Genomic DNA, 19,648 nt, shown 5'->3' with positions numbered 1-19,648 from the left:
GGATGGGGGCCACACATTCTAATCTTGCCCAGGGCCTCGCGATATGTTGCTACGCCACTGGAATATATATGAAACGAATGTGTCACCAAAGGTGCACATGTCGAAGTGAACTGAACAATAAAAACTTTTTGAGTTGTATCACACGATCCGCATTGTTTTCCTCTATGTCAATTAGGAATCCTCATATTACCACCGACAAGTGTAGTTGCTATTACTTTTTTAATAAGAAAACAACTTTCATGTGAACGTTAATGATGCTGATTAGTCGTAACACTTACTGATGTTCCGTTGACACTCTTCATGGTGTTCTTGGTGGCGAAGTACTGCAGAACCGCAACCAGCACGACGAGGAATAACATTATGGTCCATAAGGCTACCATGGCCACATTCCCGCATCTGGTCCTTCTCCCTGCTTCCACCTGCGTGTTGGTGGCACGTGTATCTAAAAATATGAATGGAGTAAAAACTAAACTTTGGTAAAATAAAAAATAACATGACAAATTTCTATTATCCTCAATCACAGCTTGCCAACAATTTTTATTTTGTGAGGAGTTTAGCTTTGTGCTTCATGCATCGTATAATAAAGATTTATAAGATTGTCAGGTAGAAGTGTGCTGGAGAGGGGATGGACTGGGTGATTCAATAAAATCGTGCAAAAAGGAAACTTGAAATATGTGATTACAACTGAACAGTTTGCGATAAAGAACCTAAGCCAGCGTACCTAGATTCGGAGCACCGCCTCATTTCAGCATGAATGTTCGGATAGGTTACTAGGATTGCCGCCGCCTGTGATATGATACGCAATACACCAGCAATATTTGGAAAAGTTAGGCAGAATATCGAACCCAGCTGTCAGGTTTTCACAGTATTTGGCAGCCTTATAAACTGTGAAGTACCTAAGTTTACGTTGACAACACTGGTTTGTCAATGTTTCCAAATGTACACTCAAACATGTAACTTATACTAGCAAATCATGTATAAAAATGTTCCATTCATAGTAGTGTCACTACCTATGAATACGTGTGACTTATTTGACATTTCTATGGACGACATTACTCCCTAGTGCCGGACCCTGTAGCCGAGTGGTTATCACATCGCGCTGCGACGCCAAGGGTCCCGGGTTCGAATCCCGCTCGGGCTTGGTTGTTTGTGAATGTCCATTCATCAATTTCATCACTCATTTCCATCTTCGCAAATTAGCCAAGAGGCACAAAACGCGAAGTAAAATAAACTAAATCAATCAATTAATCATTACGCCCTAGTGCTCGACATGTCTCAGACCATATCTCGTTACGCTGGCTTCTCTGACCATAGGTTTCCCATCTCCAACTTGTTCAGTGGTGCATCACCTATTTTCTGTTTCATTTTGCACGCTTTTACTGAATCACTCTGTATCCGTGAATATGTATAGTATACAGGGTGATTCATAATTCCCCTCCGGGTTTCGAACGTTTCTAGTACACTTCTCCCAAAAGTTACCTGACTGCCCTGAATTCTTTCTAAGTCAGAAATCGTTAATGTGGCAACGTAGCTCTTGAGAGCCAGCAGAGAGTACTATATTACGGGTTCCATTAATAGACAAGAAACACAGTGGTGTTAGATTTACATTCTTGCTTATCACATGAAATCAGAAACTATATTCATCCGCATATTGAAACACATTTCAACTGCATGGTGAAATTGGAACCAGATAAACTTTTGTGAGGTTTGAAACACTGCACTCGGTAGTAGTTTGCCTGGAGGAAATCGCTGTCAAGTCCGAACACAGAGAATCATAATTACGAATAGTTCAGGCTAAATATATTTACCAGTAGCTTGCAAGGTATTGTGCAATGCGCAAAACTTTATATCTTTCAGAATCTGAATGTCGTCGATGGCGTAGAGGTAGCGTCTTTGCCTTTCAATCAAGGGGTCCCGGGTTCGATACCATTTGGAGGCACGTAGTGGTTCGGATAAAACTTTAAACTGTAGGTCTAGTCCCAATTAGCCTCATTGTGCTTAAAATGGACTTATCATATCAACTCAATCAAACTTTCTGAATCTGAATCAAAATGCGATCCTAACAAGAGAAAGTGATGTATCTATCGCATTTATAGACACGTTTCGGGTCATTTACTTTCCAGTGGTGTTGGGGAGTAGGTGGTAAAATGCTCGAATCTGAGATTCCTTTTTTTAGCGAATGAGACGTCGCTGGTCCAAATCCAAGCCTCTCCATTTATTTTATGATATTGAGACTTGTTGGTTAAGAAATGTAGTGATTAAGTTAAATAAATTTGTTTCATAATTTGTTTGCAATAATGCTGGCGTGAGAAGACCTGCTTTGATGAGAGAGATATGGGGAACTGCAGCTCTGTGCATTCATCTGCAAAGAAGTCTTCACTGGGGAAAATGGTCATTCAATGAAAAGTATTGAGGTACTTTGAATGTGGTAAACATTTAAAAAATAGTACAACTAACAATCTGAAATAACTTGGCCTAAAATATATGACACAAAAATTCTTTAGGAGGGACTCTAGATGTTGTCAGCCTCGGGGCTCCACATATATAGTACATTCGGAAATGGGTATGATTTTCATAGTTTACAATAATAATAATAATAATAATAATAATAATAATAATAACCTTTTCTTCGCGTTGCTTCCTACAGCTATGCACCAGTTTATCTCGACCTTATTAATTACGTCTATGTTGGAAGACCGGGAAAGACGTGGATAAGTTCACGTGTCCATTCCTCGCATTTTTTTTGTAACTGTATGTAACGGTATTGTGTGATATCCACAATAACAATTTTTATTTTCATTCTAATTAATGAGAAACAACTGTAATATTCACTCCAATACCACAGTGTCTATTTCATAGAACACTTCTGTGAATTTGAAAAAGCTGCAGAATTCCCGAGTTCATAATGATTGACTAACCGTATTAAGAAGTCCACTTTGTACACATTCTTTTCCAACCAGTTATGTAATGCACCAATTGTGTGTGTGTGTGTCTGTATATTTTTTTTATAATTAGCTTGCAAAATTTAAAAATTAAGAAGGGTTGGAAGGAAAGCTTTAGTCAAGGGCGTGTGAGTTTTGTAATATGGCCCAATTAAAAGTGTTCAGAATTATCAGAGATTCAGGTGAAGGTTTCGAAAGAATCTGTAAAGTCATGTGATTTTATTTTTAAAGTTATGTCACAAAAAAGAAACAGAAGAGGTTTTTGTTTGTTAAGTCCACTTTTCTACAGTTTATAGCGGGAACAGAAGTGGTCTTGATTGTGACTCCACCAGTGATCGAACTCAGGGCCTCTTCGTTAGAAGGTCATAAAATGACCGTATATCATCGGGGAGAAATTATCCAGAAAGAACATACGTCAACCGTGACAATTCATCCTTGGATTAAAATATTTCTTCGACTTGAGCCAGCTCGGTGGCCGTGTGCGATAAGTTTTCGAGTTTCAATCTAGCCACCCAATTGTATTTTTCTTATTTAAGCAATTGAATGCAATATTTGTATTGCCCAATTATGACAAATTCCTGATATCATGTGTATGTGTATGTGATATTCCAATTGTTCCTGATATCATGTGAAGGGTGGCCTCCTTCCGAGACACTCAAATGTCAACCTCACTTCTACGTAGTAAACCCTGAACTGCATTTTGCAGACTCATGAAGGTCTCGCGTCTGGATTCACAGCCACAATAATCCTCCTCTGTGGTACTCATGTTATGTCCCGGCCATCAGAAACATAACTTAGGGCGAAACATTGTGTGTGGTGGAGGACGGGGGAGAGGGGGTACATTACACTAAACGTTGAAAATTTTAGGGCCGAGCTACCCTTGCTCCCGCCAAGTTGCCCTATGCTGCCCATGTTTATTTCTGATTATTTTTTTTTCATAAATTTCATCTTATCACTGTTCATCCCCATCTTTGCGATTAGCCGAAACTGACAGAAGAGCGAAGAATACAAATACAAATACAGGAATTATTTGCGACCGTTACGGATCTTGATCCAACAATTGAAACGCTGTGGAATTGACTCTATTACCTCAAGATTCAAAGTGCTATAGACTCGAGAAACTCATTTTTTTAAAAAAGTAAGTCTTGGTTGAATTCAACTGATTTATATTATTTTACGTTCCTCTTAATTTAGTTTTGGCTAATGGATAGGTTAAGTGATAATTAAATGAAAGTGATGAAGAGACAGACACACATGCACAAGACACACAACACAGGAACCACATATAATTTTCCTGTCTGTGGTTTTAGCGTCAGAGACTTGTTGGGCTGCAAGAAAGCAATTTCCAGCGTGGAAAAGAGGTTGAACTTTGAATGCCTTCAGAAAATGTCACCCCTTACACCCCGAGCAAGCTGTAAAAATAGGGTAATTGACCAGTAGCTATGATGGTTATTTCGTCTGTGAATTTCTTGTGCCAAAATACCTTTCTGCTACAAAAGGTGAACTAGTTGTTACCTCAATCACTATACATGTTTCCATCGAAACATGTGTGCATTCCTTCTTCTGTATGAAACAGACTAAGACTTGCTTTGGAAAAAGGAATAACAACTTGGGAAATAATCGCTTCAATTCCAAACAGATTTTTCTAAGGTAATTGTTTGTAACATTCCGGTAATATTTTGTCAAAATTCCCTTACTTTATTCTAGGATAAACTTGATTCAGAATGAACAGAGGATTAATTCGTTGTTCCATATGTGTTTTATAACTATCCTAATGACACATTTGCCTCCCCAATGGCGTAGCTGTAACTTCACCACCTTTAAACGAAGGTGTCCCGAGTTCCATACCCGGTGGAGGCACATAGTGGTTCGGATTCCACTTTAAACTAGGGCCTCCCCGATGGCGCAGTGGTAGCGTTGTCACCTTGTAATCAAGTGGTACCGGATTCGATACCCGGTGGAGGCACATGGTGATTTGGATCCCAGTTGTAAGTCCAGTCCTGATTAGCCTTACTGTGCATAAAGTGAACTTAAAACACCAAATCAATCAATAAAACCACTTTAAACTGTAGGTCCAGTCCCAATGAGCCTGTCTGTGCATAAACGTGGATTTAAAACAAATACTCAAAGTAATGAGACATTTTTTTGTAATCCATGAAAAGTTGTCACCTTCGAACAGTAAGCAGAATTTCTTTCCGTTAAGAAACTCATAATGTGAGAACGGTGTACGGCGTAATATGTGACTCTATCAGAACGATAATGCCCCTGCACATAAAGCAGGATCCATTGCATCGTGGTTTGAGGACATCCAGGTGGATGCGCTTAGCTAGCCTGCTCAAAACCTCGACTTGAACCCCATGTATCTGATTTTAAAAGTACTAATAGCCAAACTCTAATTGTAGTAAAATATCTACAAGTGCTCAGCACACGTTAGTCGTGTCATCTATGGAGCAAATATTGAACTAGAGCTCATGGCATTGTAAATTCTGCACGAAATATATACAAAAGTCAATTGGACTCAGTTGGTACTCAAAGCTATATTTTTCTATAGGTACCAAAATACTTCAGAAAATAAATATTTTTCTAAAATATATTACACAGAAGCACAATATAGAGAATGTCACAAAATGTCATTATTCGGTCATGCATAGTTTGGGTATGAGTACCGATCAAAAATTGGACTCGGTCTGGATTCCCAGAGATAGAAGCAGACAATAGAAGTTCAGTTGCTTTCTGTTGTCGCGTTTCTCCGCGTCTCAGTGGGCGTTAAGTTTTACTATACCCTAGAGAAATTACTGGAGACATGTACATATTTTGTTTAAGACCTATTGATGTAATGCAATATGTCTTTTACTTTTGCATCATTATAGACAATATTAATATACTCCATAACGTTTTGTTCATTTCGATAACGACATTGTCTAACCTGTTTGTAAGCAGCCACGTGACAAATATTCGCAGTTGACTGACATTTATTTCTGTCAGAGGGGGAAAATACTGTGCATTGCAAATATTTCTTACAAAACTTACGAATTAATTTTTCAATCCAAACAAATGAAATAGGTATAACTAACATATGTGTGTGCTGTGATGGATGAGAGTTCACCCCCATTTTGCAAAATGAAAGTCCCCTGCTATTTCAGGTATTCTCAAATAACTTTCCAGACTACTGCATAATTATTTAACTTGATAATAAATAACTTACTAATCAACTTTGCAAGTTAGTAAAATGAATCAAGTTTGTTGAATTTTTTTTAAAAAAAATATGAAAAATAACCTTTTTATATATCTCCAGAGGAAGATTGTTGGGTTACCAATCCTGGCAGATCAAGAATGATTTAATTCCCACTACCTTTCCTGATTTTGAACTCTTTTACAAAATTCCCTGTTTGCAATAACTTTCTCACTCAGGGACGTAGCTAGGTTGATCAGTTTTGGGGGGGGGGGCAAAACTTTATACTTGTTCATTAACTGGAATTGTCCGACCGCCGAGCAATCTCAAGAATGTGCACGCATCATTACTTTCTCAGAGCTTTGACTGAGAGGTTAATACGTGGATCTGACATGATCCAGCTTGTTCGAAAGGTGTAATAACATTTCGAGGCTAAAGATTATAAAAGCTACCTCGCCAGAGGGCTCGCTCTATTTTACTTTATGTCGAATTGAACTCTAACAACGTTGTACGAAGTTTACGGCTGCATAAGCCTTGCAGCCACTCGTGCGGGATTGTTCGGAAGAGTGAGCCGAGGGTCGCAGTACCGAACCTCGGCATTAGTCACAATACGGTCAGCTGGGAGCATTTGGACAGAGATACATCATCCGTCTAACATGTATGAACAAGCGTGAAAAGTCCGAATCAAACATCCATATCTCATTTCCCTCAGTTGGAGCAGGTTCGATTACAAGTGTTTTAAGCTCTACCTAAATGTGTCATTGTTCCATCCCTGTGACCTCAGATCCCCGGTAAAAGGGAATTACAACAATATAAATATACTTACATAGAAAAATATGCTTTTGTACAAGTTTAAAATATAATCCTAATATAGTTGGATTCTCAGAAATGTAGAAAATCCAAGTTCTTGCTACATTTAGCACCTGATATAATTTGAATTGCACTCTAGTTAGTGTTGGTCTGTAAATGCTTTTGATACATAAAAGTATTTGGAATGGCAAATGTTGGATATGCAAAGAGCAAACTGAAATTTAGGTATGTTCCAGGAATTGTCGATAATTTCCGTTCCTTTTGTAGTACTTGGTGTATATTTTTTTTAAAAAATGTATTTATACCAAACAAAACACTGTAAGTAATACAGTCTATCAGAGGCACCCACCAAAAACACAACATGGAACCAGAAACCAGATTCATCACAGGGTCGCAAATTAAATTCAATTTAATGTTGTTTTTTGTTTAATAGGTGAACTTTATTATTTGTGCCATGCTGATCACGAATATGAAATTAGTTTTTCTCTACCACGCAAGGTTTTCTTACAAATCAAATTTCTAAATTTGGGCTTTGTCCAATATTGCATACTGTTTTATTATAATTTTTCTTTTCTTCAATCAGAATAATTAGCTTATCACACTAAACGCATCATGTTTATTTTAAAATGAATATAGACAGACATAAAGGACAGATATAATATAGAAAACGACATATTATCTTTCTCAAATGTTTCTACGATTTATTATTATACCGTAAATACACATTCCTGCGCTTTCGATATCACTTTGAAAACACTAAAACTTAAGATCCCACTTTAAACTGTAGGCGGTCCCAATTAGCCTTTTTGTGCTTAAAGAGAACTTCGAATCTTTAATGGGAGGAATACACGAAAAAATCGAAGGGTATCGTCCCCGCACACCTGTCTTCAAACCTTTCTGAGCCTGCAATATTTAGATAGGATCTGAACGTATACACACAAGAAAATCATTACACAATACATATTTTTCAGTTGTGTTTAGCACGCTTTCTTCTGTAAGCTTCCTAACTTTCTTGTGATTTTCTTCTGGCTTCTCTCTGTACAATGTCCAACAGTAGTAGGCCATCATGCTAACACTCCAATGTCCTTGATACCTTTCCTACATATCCCTCATGTCCTGATGGAACCGTTCGCCTAGTTCGTCACTTAATTCACCGAGATTTTGTGGAAAGTTATCAATGTGTGAATGCAAAAAATGTAATTTGAGATTCATGTTACAACCCAGCTCTTAAAATGTAAGTAACATATTCTCAACAACTTTTCTGTAATCAGGACTTTTGTGGTTCCCCAAGAAGTTCAACACTACACTTTTAAATGCTATCCAAGCATCTCTTTCAGCTACAGTCTTTGTTTCTTCGAAGTGTTTATAATTCATTAATTTCCTAATGTCTGGTCCAACAAAAACACCTTCTTTCACTTTGCCGTACGACAGGGATGGAAATTTGTTGCATATGAACTGGAAACATTGACCTTCCTTGTTAAGTGCCTTCACAAATTGTTTAATCAGCCCTAATTTGATATGAAGAGGGGGAAGTACAACTTTCTCAGAACTGACTAAATGTTGTTGTACGATGTTCTTTGAACCCGGGTTCCACGTTTTCCGTATTGGCCATTCTTTTCTTTCCCAGTGGTAATTTCGTGCCCTACTATCCCATTCACAGATGTAACATGGCATTTTCGTATATCCACATTGTAGTCCAAGTAAAATGCTCAAAACTTTTAGATCATCACACACCAACCAACTAACTAACTAACTAACTAACTAACTAACTAACTAACTAACTAACTAACTCTCTAGCCTTCTTAAACCCGAAGGTTTATGGCTGCAGCAACACAGGCCTTCCATCTGTCCCTATCTTGAGCAAGATCTATATACTCTTTTCCATCCATACCGATTTCCTTTAGGTCTGTCTCAACGTTGTTCCTCCATCTTCGTCTTGGCCTTCCTCCAGGTCTCTTACCATCAGGTTTCCCAACAAGAATCCTGTAAACTCCTCTTTCCTCTCTCATTCGTGCCACATGGCCTGCCCACCTAAGACTTCTTATGTAACCTTCTCCACTCACCTGTCTCCTCGTCCCTTTTAGGTCCAAATATTTTCCTAAGGATCTGATTTTCAAGTACTCTCAATTTATGTTCCTCTTTCAATGTAAGGGACCAAGTTTCACACCCATATAATACTAGGCAAAATTACTGTTTTGTATATTTTAACTTTTAGTTTCTTAGATATTAAACGAGAAGACTAAAGTTTATGAAGAGAGAAGTAACATGCATTTCCTGAATTAAGCCTACTTTTTATTTCCTCTTTAATATAATTTTCACATGTTAATATTACTCCTAATTATTTGAATTTGGAAACTGGTTCAAACGAGTTGTTATCAATAATTAGATTTTGATTATTACCTAACACTTGGTTTCGGCCTGTAAGCATATATTTAGTTTTCTCTTTGTTAACTTCCAAACCTATCTCTTTAGTAGTTTTGAAAAATGTTTTAGTATTATTCCTGATTGTATTTATATCATCTCCTAATAAGTCTACATCATCTGCATATGCTAACAACTGAGTCACACCATTTAATTCTAGTCCTTCGTTAATTTCTTTTACCTTCCTAACAGCATATTCTAAGGCAAAATTAAAGAGCAATGGAGATAATGCAATTATTATTATCATAATAATAAACCAACCATGGTCCTCATATTTAATTTTATTAAGAACAAGTTGCATATTGCTGTAGGTTTCTTTTAGTGACACAGAATGAGCAATAGGAACTGAGGGGAACTTATTTCCATTATGCAACAGAACAAATTTTAAACTTGTTTTATTCGAGTCAATGAATAGCTTCCAATCAGTTGAAAGACAAGGAAAATTTAACTTAGTCAGCAAACCGGACACATCACAATCGATACCGGTAGAGGGACAAGTGGTTCGGATCCCACTTTAAACAGTAGGTCCAGTCCCGATTAGCGTTACTGCGCATAAAGTGGACTTAAAATACAAAATCAAATAAAATTAGTAGTGACAAAAAGGGACCGTAAACCTTGCTGTGCGGGAGGAGAGCTACGTGCCCCCTTAAATGGTTGATTTTGTTACATAATGTATGTAAAGAGCATACAAAAGTCCGTTGTACCATGAAAATTGATGTGAGACATTAATCGAAGAAATTATTCAATAATCAAGGGGGTTTAGTCTCGAGTATCAAACAACTGTTTTTGACTTACAAGAAAATTCAAAACAATTTTAACAATGCACGCAGTGTTCTACGGAATGTCCTACATAGCCAGTACAATGCCTATAATGGCGCAAGGGTCTTCATTTATAACAAGTTGTGTCTAAGCCGAGACGAAAAAAGTCCGGACACGAATTAAAAAGAATGGACCGTCCCGAATAAATCGGGACGTCTTGTATTCAATGGTTATAAAGCTAAAGTAACCAAATATTGCAGACTGCAGACTTCAGGAGCCTACCTCTCTCCAGAAACAACCCATTCATTTGTGCAATGATAAAATCGAAATTCTTGCAGAATTTCAGAAAGCATTATCGTTGCTTTCGTAGAACTTTGTAGTTTGACATTAAAATATTTCATAGCTCGAGTGGGGGCCATAGCCCACAGCCCCTTAGCTACGGACCTGTCTTGCGACGTGATTCACATTTCTCTTAACCTTAAACCTCTACTTGAAGGAAGAGATATTAAAAATTATATTATAATGAAACGCACCATCTTAAAAGCCGCTACCCCCCAACAAACCTTGCCGCCCTAGGCTGCCTACCCGAAAATACGACCCTGTTTCAAAGTAGTGTGGAGGAAATTATTGTCAGCTGAAATGAGAAATTTTGAATCCTATGAAAAAGCGCTCCTGAAACAACTGGAAATACGTTATACATTTGAACATAACATAGATAATGCACAGATAACAGCCAAAAAGATTTAAGATAACTGAAAGGCGTGGTTACTTACCATTAGCTTGGTTTTCCATCGTATATGTCACACCACTGTTAGGAACGACTTCACACCACTAACACCTCTCTCCCTATGAAACTGCCAAGTAATCGCCTGCACGTACACACTCGCCAGTGCTAGGATACGGTAGAAGGAATGTATGACGTAAAGTACAATGGTATCCTTTTGCATTGACAAGGATTTGTATAGCTATAAATGATCCATTTCAATGGCATGCCAAGCATTAGCAACTTCCCTACATTGTGGCTTGTAGATAACATTCTGGGTAGATGATGAAGCTCAAATTCAACACCTCACATAATGTACATAGAGCGTAACGATATTGGAAATGCCACATCCAAACCCAACAATTATTCGAAAATACTGACAAAATTTTTTAAAACACACTTTATATGCCGTCAATCAGAACTAGACCTAGAATTTACGTATTACGTATTCAAATTCGAATTTACTTATAGAATCCGAACCAATTTTTTTTGAAAACCCAAAGACGTGTTAAGGGGAGGGATCCGGACCTCCCTGAAAGACTTACCCAGTCCAAAATTAAATAATCAAACTACTTTCTTACTGTTGTATAAAATGAAGCTGATTTTTTTTTCCGCAGAACATGCATAAAAGTAAAGTTTAAATTGTAATTATGCAGCAGTTCTTGCAAGCATGTATGATAAAACGCATAAAAATAATCATCCTGGGCTTTACTTTTCATAACTGGACATAACAATCTTCTTGATATTCAATAAATAACCCATTTAATTCTTTTGACATCAATTAATGGTTCTAACCCCTCCTGGCTTTCGACTCGAAGTGACAGCCTGCAGTTTCCATGGTTCAACGGACATCTTTATAGAGACAGAACGTGCCGTGTTGCCACGTTCAACACACATCTTTACTCCGTTGAATAGAAATCTGCATAAAATCGGTTTCGCAGTGAGAATTGACAATAATAATGGGGTTTAAACACAGCTGCAAAGAGCTTCAAAACAAGGCTCAATTCTAAGTAATAGTTTTTCACAAAGTGGATAAGAATCTTTTTATAGAATTTCAAAGAGAGCGGTCGTTTGGAAAAACACTAAAAATCCGGCACTTTCTTTTATTCTCACGACGATAAAAAAACGAAAGCATACTCGAAAAATAAATTGTTACTGTAGGTTAACGCAGAATTGAACAAGTTAAAGTTTGGTGTATCTCGTTTTTATGTAGGTGTACAAGTTTTTTTTTTATTGGAGTCCAAACTCGAGTATCTATAATTTTTAATCCGATAGGTGCTTTGCGTAATGGAGTTCACAAGTTCAACGACGATCACAAAAGGACAGCCCACTAAAGCGACAATGCAACTGGTGGACTCCACCATTACAATTCTACGCTTAAGACTCGGCTCAACTTTGGCTGACGACAGCGAAACCGCTTCCGAAATGTCCCTCTTTCGAAAAAAGCGCTATCATATTCGAAACTCTAAAAAGGTACATACGCTTAGAATTTGATTTAGAGATTTCATGTTATTCTTTGTGTGGTTTGTATTTGCTGTTTTCTAATGTGCTTATATAACATCGACAACTGAGATTTATTCATGACATCAGTTGTCCGATCTGTCATGATTGTAACAAATTTCGATGATGTGATTTCATTCTGAATTTAGCTGAGAAGAGCAAGTCCAATAGATCAAAAATCAAATCAAATCATTTTGGATTCTATTCGAAACGCCTCTGAAAACTGTTGCACTTTGAAGATTACTTTTACTAAAGTGTCACATTGGGAGGTGTAATTCAGAACTTCTACGTAGTTATCCAGATTCACTGAATTTTCCGTATCATCATCAACAGGAAATGCGGGTATCTGTTGGCCTAAAAAAAAAGCTGCGTTTATAATGCGTATCAAAAGTTCTCAGTTTGTTTTTACAGTTTCATTATGAAGCAAACTGCTACTTCTAAACTGCTCACTAAGTTGAGTTTCAATTCTCACATTGTCAAACGTATATAAGGCAAGAGATGCTTTACTGTGTGTTAGGGAAGAAGTTTCTTTCACTTTTACACCCTTGGTAAACCGACCTAATTTACAGAAACCTGATTTCGTCCAGGACGAATTCTCCTCTGATGAAAAATTGGAAATACCAGCAAGAAAATTTGTTATTTGTTGTATATACCAGGAGTGCCCATATGGGGGTTTGTGGCGCAGACTAAGCGATCGAAATTTTTGAGTGGGAATTTATACTTTCAAATAATTTAAAATTCAACATTTATATATTGCGGTCATTTAGACTCACAGCTGTACACTGACCTTGGCACTGGACGCGTCAGTGCTTCAGTATCCAGCTAGCTGGTGTCCAGTTTGCACGTGTTTGTGAAGTGTTAAGGTGTTAACAGGTATTTTGGATTGTTTTGTTTTAGTTACGTATTACTGGTGCTCTCCTGCAGTCTAATAATGCCACGCTATTCGCACAATTTGAAACAAAGCATTTTTATGTACGATTCTTACGTCATTACGAATTATTTTAAGGAAGTTAAAATACGTTTTGCAGCAGAATTCCAAAATGTTCCTGTTTCACACAGAGACAGTGTTCTGATACTTGTGAAGAAATTTAGGTAATCAGGGTAGCCTATGTTCTTGATAAGAAGCAAAGAATAAAACGGAGTGTGCTTGAGGAGGAACGTCGAAGTACGATCAAAAATCCCTCCGGCGCCTTGCACAAGAAACAGACATTTGCGTGGCAGGCTATCTAGCTTTCAAACCTGAAACCATAGAAGAATTGAAAGAAAATATCAGGAGGGGAAAATAAAGCAATTTTGGAAGAGGAACTGACACGTGTTAGCGAAAATTTTCTGTGTGGATGCAGGGGGACATCATTTCCAGCACCCCGTGCAACAAGGTACGTACTACTCATTTTTATTGTAACTGTCAATGGAATTGTACGAACTTCTTTCATTACATAGCTAGAGGCCCCAGTTACGTGGATATTGCATACAGTTTTCCCGAGACGCGATATTAGTTTCCACCGCGATAACCGGCGTTCCGCGGGCGACTCGACCGTGAAAGGCACTGAACTACCCAGATGGTGATTCTATAACTTCCGTAATTTTGCAATAAGTTCAATATTTGTCAAACGTTTCTCTATGTTATTTGTAAAGTGCTGCATTTGTCGCCTCTCTTGTCCTGTGTCTTGCTACGATGCCAGGGGTTCCCGGCTTGAAAGTTTGTGAGTGTCCATTCATCAATTTTATCATATTATCACTCATCTCCATTTTCGCGATAAACCAAAAGTTGCAGAAAAGCGAAGTAAAATAAACCAAATCAATCAATCAATCACTTGTCCAGTGAAGTTTCCGAGGCACACTTGTTCGTTGGCAAGAAATGAGAAGGTGAGCGGTAAGCGGGGTAATAGCCGTGGTTGTTATGTTACCCCTTCTGCACGGTGTACCTAGATACGCGGTTACATGATCGATTTCTGCATCAAACGACGCGTCTTGGCAAGGGCTACAGGAAATTGTACAATGTATCGTTTTAGCCAGAAATGGTCGACAAAGGGTTTCTGAAAAAAACGATTCAATTGTGATTTGAAAAATAATTACGGTACGTTATTCTTACAGAAATCAGCTTGATTTCTGAAGGTTGGCAGCATTGCAGCACGCTGGCATTTAGTTATCACAAGGCTTCACAAGTGGACTGTGATAACGTTGTACTCTTCGCAAAATGTTAATTGACCTCCCCGATATAATTCTAAGTCCTGAATTCTCAAAAGATCATTTCTTTCTCGACTTGTGGAGAAAACGTGCTGCAGCACAGGAAGGTAGATTTGATCATAAACGTTAACGTGTTTTTAAGGGGATGTTGTTAGTAAGTTAATGTAGAGTACTTGGTTAGACGCTGGTATCCTTATTATTACACACGCTCGAAAGGTCGCGGGTTCGAATCCCACCCTTTCATTTTTTTTGTTAGCTGAACAGAGACACTTCAAATTTGAACACCGTAAAAATATCCGATGCACACTTCGAGGAATGTCTCTTCTGCACATTTTCCCTTAAGAAGGTTAATGCTTATTCAGTTGGTTGCCAGGATTTAAGGTTAAAACTTTTTCTATTTTAGCTGTTCTTCATAAGCTGAGTTAACACACATTATGGCTAATTTACATATCATATATATATATGCATTCAGGATGCTGTAGGTTATGGTATTTAATCCTGGGTTCGAATCCTAGTCAGGCACGGTTGTTATTTTTAAGTGTCCCTTCATCAATTTCATCATACCATCTGCCATTCCCATCTTCGCGATTAACCAAAAGTGTCACAAAAGCGAAGTATATTAAACCATATCATGAATCAAGTAATGGAATTTAAGATATGTATTGTGAATGCTCTTCACTGCACACCTAAAATATTAATTATTTAAAAATACTAAGACACAAACACACACAATTATATTGGGAAATAATCCACTACATTGATGTAGTGAATTTTTGTAACGAACGAGAGAGTTTAATGTGGTCAATTTGCTAAGATTGGTTATCTTATGTCCGTTTCTTTAGTAATGACTGTTCTGATTCCCCTCACCTCCATCTTCCAATGCATCTAAAACTAATTATAAAATCCCCAAGTGAAGTAAGTAAATGACTATTGCGACCGAGGTCGATGCGATAAAAATCTACTAATAACTATTTATATACTGCGTGACATCTAAAAAATGTAAAACTTGAGAATGATAATTAATTCTCCACTGCTTTGTATCCAAAATACATGTCTAATTTCAACAAAATATTTGTGTTATTTCAACAGAAAGTATATCTAATGAACTTTCCTCCAAATTCGCAATATTCAAAACAACCACCCTCAGACTTTCCTATACGTTACTTGATTCTGCCATTCCACGTGGCACATGATTGCGTAATATAATTGAAATGGTTTCCAGAGATACTAAACGCTTCATCATTACTTCCACCTCGTGAAATAGACAGAGAAATCACCCAAGAATTGTGTGTGTATATATATATATATATATATATATATATATATATATATATATATATATACTCATATATTACGTCCGATGCCATACTCCTTTTGAAAATAAAATTCTGCAGCTTGAGGAATCGAAGTTACGACCACGCTTGCCAGGAAGTAGCACGTTAACAGTCATCACTTCAATCCCTGAAGATAAAAGAGCTCTCGAAACCTAGGAAGCCTATCCGGAAATAACCTGGTTGATCTTCATCAAAGTTCGCATGTGTTTACGCAAAATCTGAGGTAAAATATACTGCACAATACGGGACATTTTTGTAGAGAACACAATGTGTGGCAAATTAATTTATTGCTGCTTTAAGTCCACTTTATGCAAAGAAAGGCTAATCGGGACTGGACCTACAGTTTAAAGTGGGATCCGAACCACTATGTGCCTCCACCGGGTATCGAACCCGGGACCCCTTGATTACAAGGCGACGACGAATGGCAAAGAAATGTTTGCAACACTGGCAGGTGGTTGTTGCCGCATCCGCGTTAGGAAAATTTTCGTCCATTTCCTTGTAGAACAGTTGGTAAGAGGCGTATATATTTTTTTCTTTATCTAAAATAAAAGATCACAGGTTCAAATCCCAGCCGCTCCATTTTTTCCTGTAGAAGTTAACACATAAGTACGATATTTACTAAATACAAACATTTTTAAATACTTGAACCTTGATTATAACAGATCACTCTCCGAAAAACAAATCGCATGATTACAACTCTAGAGTTTCAAGAGTAATCCTTATGCATATTTTCATTCGACTTCTTGTGCATATTTCTGTAATAACATGAGGTTGTTTATAAAGCATTGTGTCCCCAAAACTGTTTATAGTTCAATTTCCCACATGATCATTGAAACATGATGGTTTCGGTGATGTTGCATTGAGAACCGAAGGAAGGGATTTTGTTAGTGGAATAGATTTATTATGTGAATAAATATGATGTTTCAATCATTGTTTTGTGGAAAACATCGTTTAATTATCGTTTCTCATGTTTGTTGTGAACGAAAAAATAGTGACAACAACTTTACATTACGTATTACATAAAAAAAAATGTGGAAGCTGAGCCGGGTTTGAACCAATACCTCAAAGAGAAAAGATGAACGTAAGAAGAGGTATATTCGTTTGACACGTTACCACTACGCTACAAATATCCTGAGCATCTGTGTGTGTTTAGTAATACCAAAAACTTTTACACATGGACGTAAAGATAACTACTCGTTGTAGCACATTTGTCATAATTATTCTTTATTTGTTTATTAAATTAAACTAATGTAATTGTAAATAATGGTTAATTTCTTTCATTATCCTTCACATCTTTTTCTGGTATGAATTCGTACCGAACGTTTCATGGTTGAATGTTATTAGATGTGAACCAACTGCAGCATCACGTGATTAACTATACCAATAGAGAACCTTATTTCCTTTGAACTACGCTCTAACAGAGGCATGCAACATTTCTTTCTTCAACATCGAGAAGAATGGAGCACTACAACAAATCCACAACGGAAAGGGTAATCGGTTTAATCGAGGGAGATGGATTGTCACCTCGTTTAGCTGGTGAGCAGTATGGCGTTCCAGCACGGACAGCAAGGAGGTGGTGGGCTCGATACGAAGAAACTGGTGAGACATCACGGAAAAGACGCGAGAGTTGAGGCCACGTATCGACACCAGTGCAAGACGATCGGCTGATAGCGGAGTGTGAAGCCAATCCATTCCAGTCAGCCACTCAACTCAAGGCAAGGGCCGATTTTCCTGGTTGCCCACAGACAGTTCGACGGAGGCTGGCTGGTTCTGGTTTACGGGCACGGAGGGCAGTAAAGATGGAGGTCTTGACGGATGCGCACAGAACCGATAGGCTAGCATTTGCTGAAGAAAATATTGATCGAGTTTGGGAGAGTAATCTTCTCAGATGAGAAAGTATTTTCTACTGCAAATGATGGTCCGGTTCTGGTCTACCGGCGTCAAGGACAACGATTTGATCTCCATTATGTTGCTAACTCACGTCGGCGTGGTCGCGTGAACGTGCCTGTTTGGGGTTGATGTCTCTCAGTGGCGGAGGTAACCAACACCGCATACAAGGACGTCTCAAAAGGATACAGTATGTCACATTTTGGAGCATGTGGGAGCTCCAAAGCCCCCTGATGTGGGAGCTTTGTATCCAGAGGGAACTATTGACTTCCAGCAAGACCCAATCCATGATTCAGCCATTGTTCAGCGTTCGTTTTCTGAAAGAAACAACATAAATGTAATTGACTGCCACCCATGGGATGTGATATCAACCCCATTGAAAATATGTGGGCGGAGGTCGTTCGGTGTTTGAAAGAAAACTGGCCTGATCCACCACCTCGAAGAAGTGAAGAACTTCTTTGACCACGTCAAAAATTCCTGGAATGACGTGTGCACTTCGCACAGGTATATTCGATATCTTGTGTAATCCGTTCCTCGACGCCTGAGACATGTCATAGATGCAGGTGGCTACTGGACAAGATATTGAATAAATATTCAATTTTTCCAAACAGTCCTTTTCAGGACTAAGAAATTAAAAAAAAACACCCATGTAAGAAATATTTCGGAACCTTTCTTATAGGCCATAATATAAATAAAAAAATCAAGATGAAGTGAGGATCGAACCCTTATCACATACACAAGTGGAACTGGAAATGGGTGCCTTTACCGATGCGTCACAAAGCTACAACAGAGTGAACTCCACAGCTAATACGATATCTTACTTTTTGTTTGCTATTCATTCATACACCTATTCCATCTGTAAAGATTTAGATCGAAAGAGGTTCGTTCACCTATTTTTAACCGTAAAGCATAATCATTCATTAGTTATTTCCTTGCTTTGTTGAGGATTTTCCTGTAACGAAGGCACTGATTTGCAGGTAAAATCGAGCCTCCCTTACCTGCTTCACCCACCGACTTTAACACGTGTTCGTTATCGTCTGTGCAATTGCCTTGTTAAATTATGTTACATTTGCACTTCTGAGAGAAAGAGAGAGAGAGGAAGAAGTTGTGTGGCTTGTGGAAAGCAGGCTAGAAATATATTCAATACTCCATACAATTATATGTTAACAAACTGGAAACTATGGAACGGTGTTTTCGCGAAAAAGAAAACATACATATAGAGTTGTTTATTTTTTTAATCACAAGACCGAGTCGGACACAGCAACAACGTTACAAGAGAACAACCCCTAGTTACTTTCAGTCCAGAAAGGTCTTGTTAATTTCTTAACTTAATATTATTGACTCGTAATGTGTGTTAACACAACTTATGACGCATAGCTGAATAATACGGTGTCGTGTCGTTTGCGCCGAGGCTTCTTATAGGTTCATTTCCGCCGTGACATATGTCAAGACCTTCCTTGGCTGGTTCTCCCACAATCCAGAGTGTCATCACCGCCGCGCGCACGTGTGTTTATGGCCACATGGTGCATACTGCATAAAGTGGACTTAAAACATAAAGTCAAACGTGTGTTTATGACGTTACAAAGCTGTGTTTACACTGAAATGTTAAACCTATCCAGAGAGTCAAATATGACTTTTCTTTACTTATTTCAAAAGACGTTACACAGGATTACTTGTATCAATTTTATTTCACAACACAAAATACATAAATCAGCATCAGAGAACTTGGAGAACCGTCATTAAAATACTTCAAAGATTCTGGTAAAGTGAGATGATCTGCATCTGGTGCATCTTTTTTGACCACTTAAATTGATCTCCTTTTTCTGTTCAGGTACACTTCTGTCTGTCGTAAACAAGAACGTTACTAACAATA

General features: G+C 37.9%; 1 long non-coding RNA gene across 1 annotated transcript; it reads right to left on the bottom strand.

Annotated features, from left to right (window-relative positions):
- Positions 1 to 248: 248 nt before the first annotated feature.
- On the bottom strand, positions 249 to 10,959 carry LOC145983002 (uncharacterized). Its single transcript, XR_014441215.1, has 2 exons — positions 10,878 to 10,959; positions 249 to 442 (listed from the first exon to the last, which is right to left on the bottom strand). It is a non-coding gene; the product is annotated as an uncharacterized LOC145983002 (long non-coding RNA).
- Positions 10,960 to 19,648: the final 8,689 nt, after the last annotated feature.

This window comes from Lepisma saccharinum, chromosome 2 (assembly GCF_977018435.1).
Source record: "Lepisma saccharinum chromosome 2, izLepSacc3.1, whole genome shotgun sequence".
Lineage (NCBI taxonomy): Eukaryota > Metazoa > Arthropoda > Insecta > Zygentoma > Lepismatidae > Lepisma > Lepisma saccharinum.
This window is presented reverse-complemented; position numbering and strand designations above follow the sequence as displayed.